At 46.3% G+C, this 12,148-nt stretch overlaps 1 protein-coding gene across 2 annotated transcripts in view; it reads left to right on the forward strand.

Annotated features, from left to right (window-relative positions):
- Nucleotides 1-12,148, forward strand: part of srcin1b (SRC kinase signaling inhibitor 1b) — an 88,814-nt gene that overhangs the window by 45,222 nt on the left and 31,444 nt on the right. The window lies entirely within an intron of this gene.

Below are 12,148 nucleotides of genomic sequence, written 5' to 3' on the forward strand. Positions count from 1 at the left end.
TTTTAAAAAGAGGGACCACCACCCCGGTCTGCCAGTCCAGCAGCACTGCCCCCGATTGCCACGCGATGTTGCAGAGGCGTGTCAACCAAGACAGCCCCACAACATCCAGAGACTTAAGGTACCCAGGGCGAATCTCATCCACCCCCGGTGCCTTGCCGCCGGGGAGCTTTTTGACTACCTCGGCAACTTCAGCACAGGTGATGAACGAGTCCACCACTGAGTCATCAGCCTCCGCTTCCATAATAGAAGGCGTGTTGGTGGGATTGAGGAGACCCTCAAAGTACTCTTTCCACCGTCCAACCACCCCCTCAGTCGAGGTCAACAGCTCCCCACCCCCACTGAATACAGTGTTGGCAGAGTACTGCTTCCCCCTCCTGAGGCGCCGGACGGTTTGCCAGAATCTCTTTGAGGCTGACCGATAGTCCTCCTCCATGGCCTCCCCAAACTCCTCCCAGGCCCGAGTTTTTGCCTCTACAACTGCCTTCGCTGCAGCACGCTTGGCCTGCCGATACCTATCAGCTGCCTCAGGAGTCCCACAAGCCAACCAGGCCCGATAGGACTCTTTCTTCAGCTTGACGGCATCCCTGACCTCCGGTGTCCACCACCGGGTCCGGGGATTGCCGCCACGACAGGCACCAGAGGCCTTGCGGCCGCAGCTTTGGACAGCTGCATCGACAATGGAGGTGGAAAACATGGTCCACTCCTACTCAATGTCTCCAGCCTCCCTCGGAATCTGGGTGAAGCTCTCCCGGAGGTGGGAGTTGAAGATCTCCTTAGCGGCGGGTTCGGCCAAACGCTCCCAACAGACCCGCACAGTACGTTTGGGCCTGCCGGGCCTGTCCAGCCTCTTCCCCCGCCAACGGATCCAACTCACCACCAGGTAGTGATCAGTTGACAGCTCAGCCCCTCTCTTCACCCGAGTGTCCAAAACACAAGGCCGAAGGTCAGCTGACACGATTACAAAATCGATCATTGACCTCCGGCCTAGGGTGTCCTGGTGCCAGGTGCACCGATGGACAACCTTGTGCTCGAACATGGTGTTCGTTATGGACAAACCATGCCCAGCACAGAAGTCCAATAACAAAACACCACTCGGGTTCAGATCGGGGAGGCCGTTCCTCCCAATCACGCCTCTCCAGGTGTTACTGTCACTGCCCACGTGGGCGTTGAAGTCTCCCAGCAAGATGACAGAGTCCCCGGTTGGGGTGCCATCCAGCACCCCTCCCAGAGACCGTAAGAAGGTCAAGTACTCTACACTGCTGTTCGGCGCATACGCCGAAACCACAGTGAGAGACCTCTCCCCAACCCGAAGGTGCAGGGAGGCGACCCTCTCACATACTGGGGAAAACTCCAACACATGGCAGCTAAGCTGTGGGGCTATAAGCAAGCCCACACCAGCCCGCCGCCTCTCACCATGGGCAACTCCAGAATAGAAGAGAGTCCAACCCCTCTCAAGGAGTTGGGTTCCAGAACCCGAGCTGTGCGTGGAGGCGAGCCCGACTATATCTAGTCGGTACCGCTCAGCCTCCCGCACAAGCTCAGGCTCCTTCCCCCCCAGCGAGGTGACATTCCATGTCCCCAGAGCCAGTTTCTGTGTCCAGTGATCAGGTCGCCGAGGCCCCCGCCTTCGACTGCCACCCAATCCACTCTGCACCGGCCCCTTACGGTTCCTCCCACCGGTGGTGGGCCCATGGGAGGTCGGCCCCACGTCGCTCCTTCGGGCTAAGCCCGGCCGGGCCCCGTGGGGAAAGGCCCGGCCACCAGGCGCTCGCATTCGAGCCCCAACCCCGGGCCTGGCTCCAGGGTGGGGCCCCGGCTGCGCCATACCGGGCGACGTCACGGTCCTTGTTCTTCTTTCCATCATAAGGGGTATTTGGACCGCTCTTAGTCTGGCCCATCACCCAGGACCTGTTTGCCTTGGGAGACCCTGCTGGGGGCATTAAGCCACCGACAACATAGCTCCTAGGATCATCTGGGCACTCAAACCCCTCCACCACAGTAAGGTGGCGGTCCACGGAGGGGCTAATACAATACAAAGAAAACCAAATAGTAGGCACAGGCCTATAAAATAATCAAAACAATCAAAATACCCAAACAACAAAATTAACTCGAAGCGGAAATCCAAACACCCAGCAGCACAGATGCATGCAGGTGTGGAATGCGAATGTTCAACCTGCTGGCCCAGAATCCACAAACGAAGACCAAAAATCTTGCGACAATACCAGGACCAGAACAGCAACACCCGCCGGTGCAAGGATGAGACAGGTGTAGGAAATCCCCACCACGCTGTGCAGCCATGCTAATTCCAGGTAAGCCGATCCCGTCGCCACCACTGCTGCAGATCAGAGAGCAGCATCAGCACAGGGAGATCTAGTTAATTACAGGAATGTGGCATCTTACCGTGCCAACGCCACAGGTGGAATCAAGGCAACAGAGGACCGCAGCCCCGCCACAAACACGCTGCCACCACGCTCACTGCAAAAGTCATGCGGTATTGATTTCAGTTCACCCTGGTACACAGGCAAAACAAACCAAGCCTACCTGGACACCACGGCCCCACGTTCACCGCAGCAGGCTACCACTGCAAGCTTCTGCCGCACAGGAGGAAGAAGAGAGACAGGCGCGCAGCCACCTGCCTGCTTAAATAGGTACAGCACCGTCCCGTAATCAGCACGCAGGCTGAAAGGAAATAACTCACCTGGCCACATCTACCCCAGGCTTTTTAAATCGTCAGCCTGACGATGACAAGCGGAAGTGTAAATCAATGCCATGGCCAAAACAAGGCCATCTGGGCACTAGACACCATTTGAGAAGACCCTGGGGCTGCATCGCTCCGATGACCAACTGGCCGAGGGAGATGGTGAACGTTAGGATACTGTCCCGCGGTGGGACGGGAAGTACAGCGCAAGGTCTGCTGGCTAGAGCACGGACCATCCACTTGGGATGGAGAGGCTGCTGCTGAAGCACTCCTCTAGGGGGAAGACACCCCTGGGGCTGAAGCTGATGTCAATACTGCCCTGTCAGTCCCTGCTGGGGCCCCCGCTGAGGAGTCCCCTCGAACTAACAGCCACACATCCTCATACGAGCCAAAACTGGCAAAACTGGTGGAACGGGTGATGTCAAAGCGGGATGTGTAGGCCCCGGCTGCACTGGGTCACAGACAGGAGCTGGGTCACTGACAGGAGCAATGGTGTAAACCGCACCCTCACCGGATGGGGCTCTTACTACTCTATAGACCACAGGGCTCCAGATGTCTTGAATTTTGTGGCGCCCTCTACAACTGTGATCACGCAAGTACACCAACTGGCCAACTGACAGGGGTGCAGCTCGGACGCCTGCGGTCATGCCGCACCTTTCGACAGCCAGCTGCGGCCAGCAAACGCCCATGAGCATTCTCCAAAGCCACTTTGAGTCTGGCTTGATGTTCAACCACCCAGTCCTGGACGTCCCCTGGTACGGGGTCCAGGACTCGCCCTAGGAGAAAGTCTACGGGCAGCTGGGACTCCCTACCAAACGTGAGGAAAAACGGGGACTCCCGGTGAGGGGTGGTATTGTAGCAGAATAGGACTTGTGGCAGACAAGAGGCCCAGTCCCGCTTCTGTGCCATAGGCAGGGTACGCAGGAGGTTATGGAGGGTCCTGTTGAACCGCTCACATTGACCGTTCCCTGCGGGATGATAGGGTGTCGTGTGAGATCTTTTTACCTTATACAGGAGGCACAACTGGTCGATTAACAAGTTCTCAAAACTGCGACCCTGGTCAGAATGAAGCCCACTGGGCACACCAAACTTATAAAACCACTCATTCAGGATGGCCTGGGCCACCGTAGAGGCCCGTTGGTCCTGTGTGGGCACCACCAGGGTGTATTTACTGAAAACGTCTGTCATCACGAGAACATTCTTATAACCGCCCCTAGAGGGCTCCAGAAGGGTGAAGTCCAAAGCCAAAATCTCATTCGGCCTGGATGCAAGCAAATGGCCCATAAAACTATGAGACGCAGCCCCAGAGTCTTTAGCCACCTGACACCACTCACACTCCTGGACCCACTGCTTGATGTCCAAAAACATACCCGGCCAGTAGCAACGCTGCCGTACTATCTCAGTGGTTCGCTCAATGCCCTGATGACCATGATCTTGGTGCAGCTGTTTCAAGACTTCCGGCTTCAAGACTTGCAGCCCAGATGTGCTTATAAGAACTCAAATTTGGCATGTATTTAGCTCAGTACTAAGGAGGCAGAAAAGGGCCAGCAGCTCTGACATGTTTGTGATATTATCATAATCTTTCCCTCTTACAGTGTGTGTGTGTGTGTCATATGTTGTGTGTGTCACGTACAGTAGCAGGCACTCACTCGTCTGTTTAGCTGTGACAAACATGCTCCGTCTTTTTTTTCCCCCAATCTGCCTCCATTTGTGGCTGTTCTGCAGCTCATGCAGGATTGGTTATCGCTCCTCTTCCTCAGGGAGTCTCGCCTCCTCTACTGATGCAATAGAAACGCCTGCAGCAGTGCACTGCTGTGTGCGTATGTGTGTGGGTTTGTGTGTGGTGTGTGTGTGTGTGTTTAATAGTCCCCTGCTACTCCCCTTTGATGTTTCACTGGTTTTCCAGCTCACTAAATGCACAAACACACACAAACAGGGGTGGTACTTCTACTGCTAAAACACATCACAGATTAGCAAACAATTATGTTCTGTTAACACGCACACACAAGTCTTAATGCACACATGGACCTGCAGTGGTCATGGAAACGGTAAATATGGATGTTCCACATTTCTCGCTCTCACGTGTCTCTGGTGGAGACTGTCAGCTCATATACGGGGGTTAATGTGGATTCAAACATCAGCCTACAACTGCTGCTGACAGTGTCAAATCACACAATGGAGCAGAGTGCTGCATAATTCTCTCCTTTTCATGGATCCTAGCTTCACTTATACAAATATTAATGCTCCAATTTACATCTCTCTTGTGCTCTTGTCTTTCTGTCTGGAGTGGCCAAAGTAATCACAGCCTATTCTTCTTTTCATTTGGAGCCATGTAACACACCGAGGGCTTAGATGGAGAAAAGCCTCATGTATGCAATCGCCCTCTTCATTTCCAAGGGAAATATAATGGAGCTTATTGCTGGTGATGATTTTTTTTTCAGATGAAAGAAGACGAGGAAATGGTTAAATACTGTAAATGCATACAAGATCTGCAGCAGCTCTAGGTGCAGCTATGTCCTAAACGTCCTTGGGACCAGTGGTTCTGCTTGGACTTGCAGGAGGAAGTATGCAATTGGGGCTTAAGCATGGCACATAACCCTTCAACTGTTCCCAGGACCTCTGCAGCCATGTGATTTGATGACATCACTGTGATTTCCAGTGATGTCATCTTTTTATTTTATTTTGTTATTATTTTGTTATTGTCTGCTTTCCCTTCTCTGTTTTTTGTCTTCATCATCTTCCTCTTTTTTTGTTGTACATCTTGTTGCATCTCAGTTTTTTTCATCCCCAAATAATTTTTTTATCTTGTTCGATTTTCTTTGTCACCCTCTTCCTTTTCTTCCTCTTTATCTTTGCCATCTTTGTCAGTCTTTCATTGTTATCATCTTGTTTGTCTCTTACATTAGTGCCCGTCTTCTGACTTTTCACTTATTTTTCTACAATGCTGCTTTCTTCCTCAGTGACTTTGTGTCAGTGTCACTGGACAGAAGTCATTTCTTTTTGATGTGATCATGTCATTTGTATATAGATGGAAAATGGGAAAATATATATTTTTGTGTTGACATAAAAAATGGCCTATATTCACAAGAAAACTCATTAGGTAGATAATTTGGTTTATGGTTATGTTTTCTTCACTTTTTGTCAGGTGGTTGACATATTGATATAAAACGTATGTTTAAAGTGATATTTTGCCATTTGCTGAGCACTTTCTGTCTTAAATTTGATTCAGTGATGAAGAGAATCATCTACAAACTTTTTTCTTTACAAGGGCATTTTTGAAAGGATTTGTCTCTTCGGGGAGACCAGACCAGGCTTTGCAAGACGCTTATTGATTCTCATATAGAGAATGTGACCAGGGCAATTTCTATACAGAGATGCGTCCCTGGACTACCCCTACCATATTTGTCCCAAAGAGCTAGCTCAACTCAGACTGTCTGCTCCTGCGGCCCTCGTGCTGTTTGGCTGTTGATATGATGCTCGGTGGAAAATCGCTATTCCCCGTTCTGATTCAGAGAATAGCAGCGAGTGTTTTCCGCCGCTAAAAGGCTTAGGAGGCCGACTGCTGCAGTGTTCCCCGACTGGCACTGCTCTGCGGCACGTGGCCAGAATCACTTATTGACACTTCACTGCCATCTGCCAAGACTGCAAGGTTTGCTTAGCAGACTGCACATTAAAAAGGCTCAAGTCGGTGGAAAGCAATAATAGGATGAAAAGTTCCCTCAAGGTTTTATGTGAAAGAAAATGATCCTACACTGGAGGCGGTGGTTCATAACTGAAGTAATATAGAGATGAATGCTGTATTTAGACTTGGCTGTTGGCTTCACATGGTTTTGTGTATTTTATAAAGTAAAAATCACTCACATCCTGACTGGTGGTGTCAAGGTCAAAGCAGTCGGAGTGTTGGAACCTCCGATCAAAAAAAACTCCAGTCGTTCAGCGGGGAATATCCGAGTGAGCGGGAGGTTCCCCTCTCACTTAAAAACAAGTGCCCTTTAGCAAGGCAATTAACCCCCTCCTGTTCTCGTGGAAATGGAGGAAGACTCACCAGTGAGTGTGTCATCGCCTCTTTCACCTGCCTCTCCTCCCTCGGGCCGAAGGATATGTGGCCTGTTGACTCACATAATTCAGGGAGGGCTGCGCTGTAAACGCCGTTACATGACGGAGAATGTGCTGGTAGTTTAGGATCCTCTCAAATATAACCCATCAGCGGAAAGGAATGCCATGGTATGGGACGGTAATTCCTGTGAAATCTCAGAGACCAGAGGTGTGGCGGCTGTGTGTGTGTGTGTGTGAGAGAGTGGGCATGGTGCAGCTGCGCACAGCTGTCTCATCAATCATGAGTCAGAGTATGAGCTGGTGGGAAATCTGCGTTTGGGCACACACAGGGGCTTCAAATGTGGAGTTAACAGTGTTCAGAGAAGGACATGTTACAGTGGAAGTACATGTTTATGCTCGGAGGTGTTTGTAGATGCCTCTAAGCATTTCCAAACTGCAGCTAAAAGTTAAAAAGAAGAATTTTTTTTAATGTTTTTAAACATGATGCTGGAAGGCGAGGTAAGGGTCAAAGCATGATAATAGAAGAGATAATAGAACTTCTTTTTAAAAGTTTCTACTGCTACTTTTTGGTGGGCTATGTGAGGTTTTATTCATGATATAAACAGTTATTATGTCTTCATGTTAATTATCTGTCTGTACATAATTTTTTGGCTATAATGGCCTGTTAAAGGTGGGTCAGAGTCAGCCCCTGTCAGTGGTCCTCCATGTTAAAATGTCTGCTTCAATACCACATAGATTCATGCTGAGCGCAATCCACGATGCTTATGTGGTACACTACTTTTTATGATGCGTTGTAGCATACATGGAGGCTTCTATAACGTAATGTTTTTTTTAGTAGTTCCCACATTCTAGTTAATACAGCAAAGAAATTGATACATAGTAGTTTTATATAGTAACATTGTTTTACCATGTACATAGAAACAAGATTATTGTGTCTTAAAGATTGATGTAATTTTCAACAAGTTTGAGGCACGTCTCCTGAGGAATCCTAGTCTATTCATCTTTGGTGAGTCCAGATTTGATGGTCTCCTGGCGTGGACCCTGGTCTTTAGTACACTGACTAGATTTTTAAGTAGTTTTTAAGTTTCCTGGAGGTAGTTCTTCACTAGAAGAGGCGTATGCTTCGAGAAAACTGCTGCTTTAGGTTTTCTTTGAAGATGTTCAAATAGTCTTCCTCTTTTCATGATTCAAGATTCCCAGTTCCAAATACCAAATATTTCGCTTCCTGTGTTGTTCTGCACTGTTTCACTCTCTTTGAACTTCTTCATTATACCTCTCACATCAGTTTTTAAAACTTTAAAGCTCTTTGATAAAATCGTACATCCTTCTTCGGCTTTGTAGGCATTAACAATTTAGGTCTACATACACTCCTCCCTTGGATAGATGTTAGAAGCTGCCTTACCTACAGCAGCAAAGTGATGAAGGATTGCCAGATAGGATGATTTTCTGCTTTCTGTTTGCTGCCAGGTGTTTGTTAATTGATGTAGAAAAACGATAAATGACTTGTAATGTGTCATGATTATTAGGTTAGGTTTCAATTGGTATATCAAATTATACACACAAAATACACCTGTGGGCTCTGTAATTATAATATGGGCTGACAGAGTTTTGTGGGTGCTTCACACAAAATAACAGGTTTCTGTGGTAAAAGTTTTTGTTACAAGTAAGTAAGTTTTGTTCTGTAACAGCTAGTAGTCTTCCCTATGTGATTACAGTTCAATGTCAGCCTGTGGAAGAGCATAGGAGAATCTCTCATGCAGGAACATCTAAATAGAAGGTTGTCAGGGACAGAGAGGTTAACTGTACAGGCAGAAGGTTGAGCTTCTCAGGTAGGTTTATTCAGAAAACAAGTCAAAAATCCAAATCCAAACAGAAAACGACCAAGGCAAGGCGACAAGCAAAATCTCTAACAGAGATAAATTCCGAAACTTGAACTCAAAAGACAGCTGAGATAAGGGACGTAACACACACATGCTAACAAGATGAAGCAACATCAGTGCAGCGGAAAAAAAAAGATTGAATACACAAGGGCAGGGAAGACAATAGGACACAGGCGAGACATGTTAGGACAAGGACAGGTAATCAACAAGGAGGGAAGAACACTAGGAAGTAAGACTTAACTAGAAAATAAAGGCAACCAAAACACCAGATCTTGACAGATTTCCTGTGATTTTTCAGTCCTTGTGCTTTGAGAGGAAACGTGTGCAATGTGCAATGTGCAGCTGCTGGATCAACTTCTCAGACCTTTGTGCACTCCATTATATAGTATGAGGACTGCATGTGTGTGCTTGCTGCTTCACACACCCCCAGAAGGATTCAAACACAGACAACTTTGGACTAAAGCTTCAATTTCACTCTGCCTCTTGGATCAGGAAGTGTTTGAAGCCTTCATTCTCAATAACACAATTTTCACGAATAAAGAAGGCTATAGAATCATTTATTGTCTTTGCACAAGCTGGTAGACAGCGGAGCATGGAAAAAGCTTTCAATGCATCACTCACCGTTCTTATACGTAGACGCAACATCTGGCTCCATGCCGGGGAATGTCCATTCTAGGCGAATGCCTCCACGATCACACCGGCCGCCCCTTTAGGTGACTAATGCGGTTTGTGGTACTTCCTGTGTAGCGTACAGCTGCACGACACATTTTGCAAATTGCGTCTGTTCTCCTTTTACTTTATAAAATCTACAGTATTGCCAAACTTTTGATTTGTAATTGACAGTGAGCCCACGTAAAATCAATACGCCCCAGGTGCACATATAACAGTACGTTAACGTAAATTAGATCCTATTTAGTCTGAGTTTAAATGTCAAAAAATTACATCTTATTTAACATCAAATGCAGAATCCACTCAATGATAAAAACATCAAATTTTACCGATGCAAACTTTTAATAAACCATGCATCTCAGGTGTTCTACCGATGCACTCACATCTCGCCTGTGCATGTGCGTGTATCGATGCCTGTCGGTTAATCGTCCCATCCCTATTAGACAACAGTCACTTAATTTGCACTTATTGGACTCACTGCTATCTGCACACATAGTCACAATGTTGTAAACAGTTTAGGCTCACATGGATGTTGACCTATATGACTAAGGCACAGCGACTGAGTGCATGTGGGAAGGTCACCCACAATCTTGCAGCGGGAGACATAAGAACCACTGACTCGACAGACAAACTTTATACACACAACTGGTATTGCAAGACATCGCTGGTTTTTCAAGTTGAAAGTCCACTCTGTCTGTGGTCCAATCACAGCTGTTTTTGTATAGTATAAAATAATATATATATATATATATATATATATATATATATATATAGTATTCTCTCCTTGTTATTGTGCTACAGTTTAATGACATAATAATCTCTCCACTGAGAATCTGTCTGATGGACTTCTCACCACCATTACGTTCCCTGCTTTCTCATTAAGATGGAGATGGTGTTTCTTTAGCAAGCTCCTTGATGTTTCCTTTCAGTATTCAGACAGTATGTTTTCCTGCAGGACATAAACGTGGCTATTATATAGTGTGATGCTGCATCAGAAATAAGTTTTCATCAGTAAAATAAAACACAAGATGAAAAGAGATCCTACTTGTAATTTAACATTGCTGTGAGTTTTTCTCCTTTAGATTTAGCATCATTTACACCTCTCAGACACTTCATTTTTCTCAGCCCTCTTGAGGCTGTGCCATGACACGATTTGATTTCATTTACACATCAGTCAGGAAAATACATCAAATACTCCCTGAAATTACAGAAATATATCTTTGTATATATCCAACTGTTTCCTTCCTATCTAATCATAGTGGGTCTTGGTACTCAAATGCAAACTTAGATGAACATATAAGTTCTTTCGTTGTGACATCACCCCCATGATTCAATATCTTGTAGATCCACCTTTAATATGAAGTGATGGTTTCCTGTAGACTTTATCAGTCTCTTTGTTAAGTTTTTGGACATGCACAGACCTCCTAGGATCCCACCACAACATTGCAATTAGGTTGAGGCCCAGTTTCCACCAAGCTTTAACTGTCAGACAGATGGACTCACATTTGTCTCTAGAACACTCTGGTAGACAGAGGAGTTCATGGTCCACTTAATCATAGGCAAGATTGCAAAGCACCCACGTGTGCCAGCCTACACTTGTCATTGATTTGCTAACAACCACTCCGCCACTACCTATCAACACATTGCTTTGTGATGTCAGATGTCAAAAAAGCTGTATGGCAACTTGCTGATAAGCATAGTGGTTATTTAGCCAGCAAAATTGACAAATTTATGATAACAATTCCAAAAATATCCATGGACCCCCAACACTGACAATGTAGACTGTGTGAGTTTGTGAAAGAGAGCGTGTGTGTGCATTCGCATGTGCGAGTCATAAAAGCATGGTGAGCAAGGTGTCAAGGTCTTGTCACTGTAAAACAAGTTTGAATGATCAGTCCTCCACCACCGTGCTTGACAGTGTGTATGAGGTGTTCCTGCTGAAATGCTGTTTGGTTTTTGCCAAGATCCTGTAGATATAATGGAGCTAGTTCATTAAGAGCCTTGTAGGTAAGGAGAAGGATTTTGAAGTGTATTCTTGAGCCCACTGGGAGCCAGTGAAGAGAAGCTAGAACAGGAGAGATATGATCCCTTTTAGTGATTCCTGTCAGAACTCTAGCTGCTGCGTTCTGGATCAGCTGCAGACTGTTGATGGAGTAATGTGGACATCCAGGCAATAGTGAGTTGCAGTAGTCCAGTCTTGAAGTAAAAAAAAAAACATGAACAAGTTTTTCAGCATCATTCTGAGAGCGGATGCTTTATTTCGGCTAAATAAATACTGGCACACAAAAAAGTTACATGTTGTTCAACTGAGGTTGTATTTGGCTAATACTGTAAGACATACTGAGACATACTGTAATGATTTTTTTAATGTTTTCACAGGGAGAATTAGGAGGTACTATCTTTTGAACATGACTAAATATGATGTGCTAGGGGAGCATGAAAAAAATGGGGTTGTGTTACTGTAAGAAAAAAAGCAGTGTTAAACATGCAGCCAAGCTCCACTTCTTTTAACCTGAATTGAAAGTGAGAGAAAAAGTTTGAAGTTGTTCTTACTTCTTGTTTTATATCTCCAGTGCATACTGTATATGTTCCGATCTTTATCTGCTCTGCTCTTTCTCTCCATAGTTCACTAAACACAAACTTTCCCAAGTTGTTATGCAGTTGCTGTATTCTTGTGTGTATGGTTGAAGGCAGAAGGTGTTCGCGGGCTCTCCGAGACTGCAAATCTCCAAACATATGAGAGGCAGCACACATAAGCTGTCAGGCTGTTCTTAGAGATGTGCAGGTTTGTGTGTGTTTGTGTGCGATTTTGCCATCTTTAAGGACCCTCAGAAGTAGAAAAAGA

The sequence above is a fragment of the Parambassis ranga genome, chromosome 19 (assembly GCF_900634625.1).
Source record: "Parambassis ranga chromosome 19, fParRan2.1, whole genome shotgun sequence".
NCBI lineage: Eukaryota > Metazoa > Chordata > Actinopteri > Ambassidae > Parambassis > Parambassis ranga.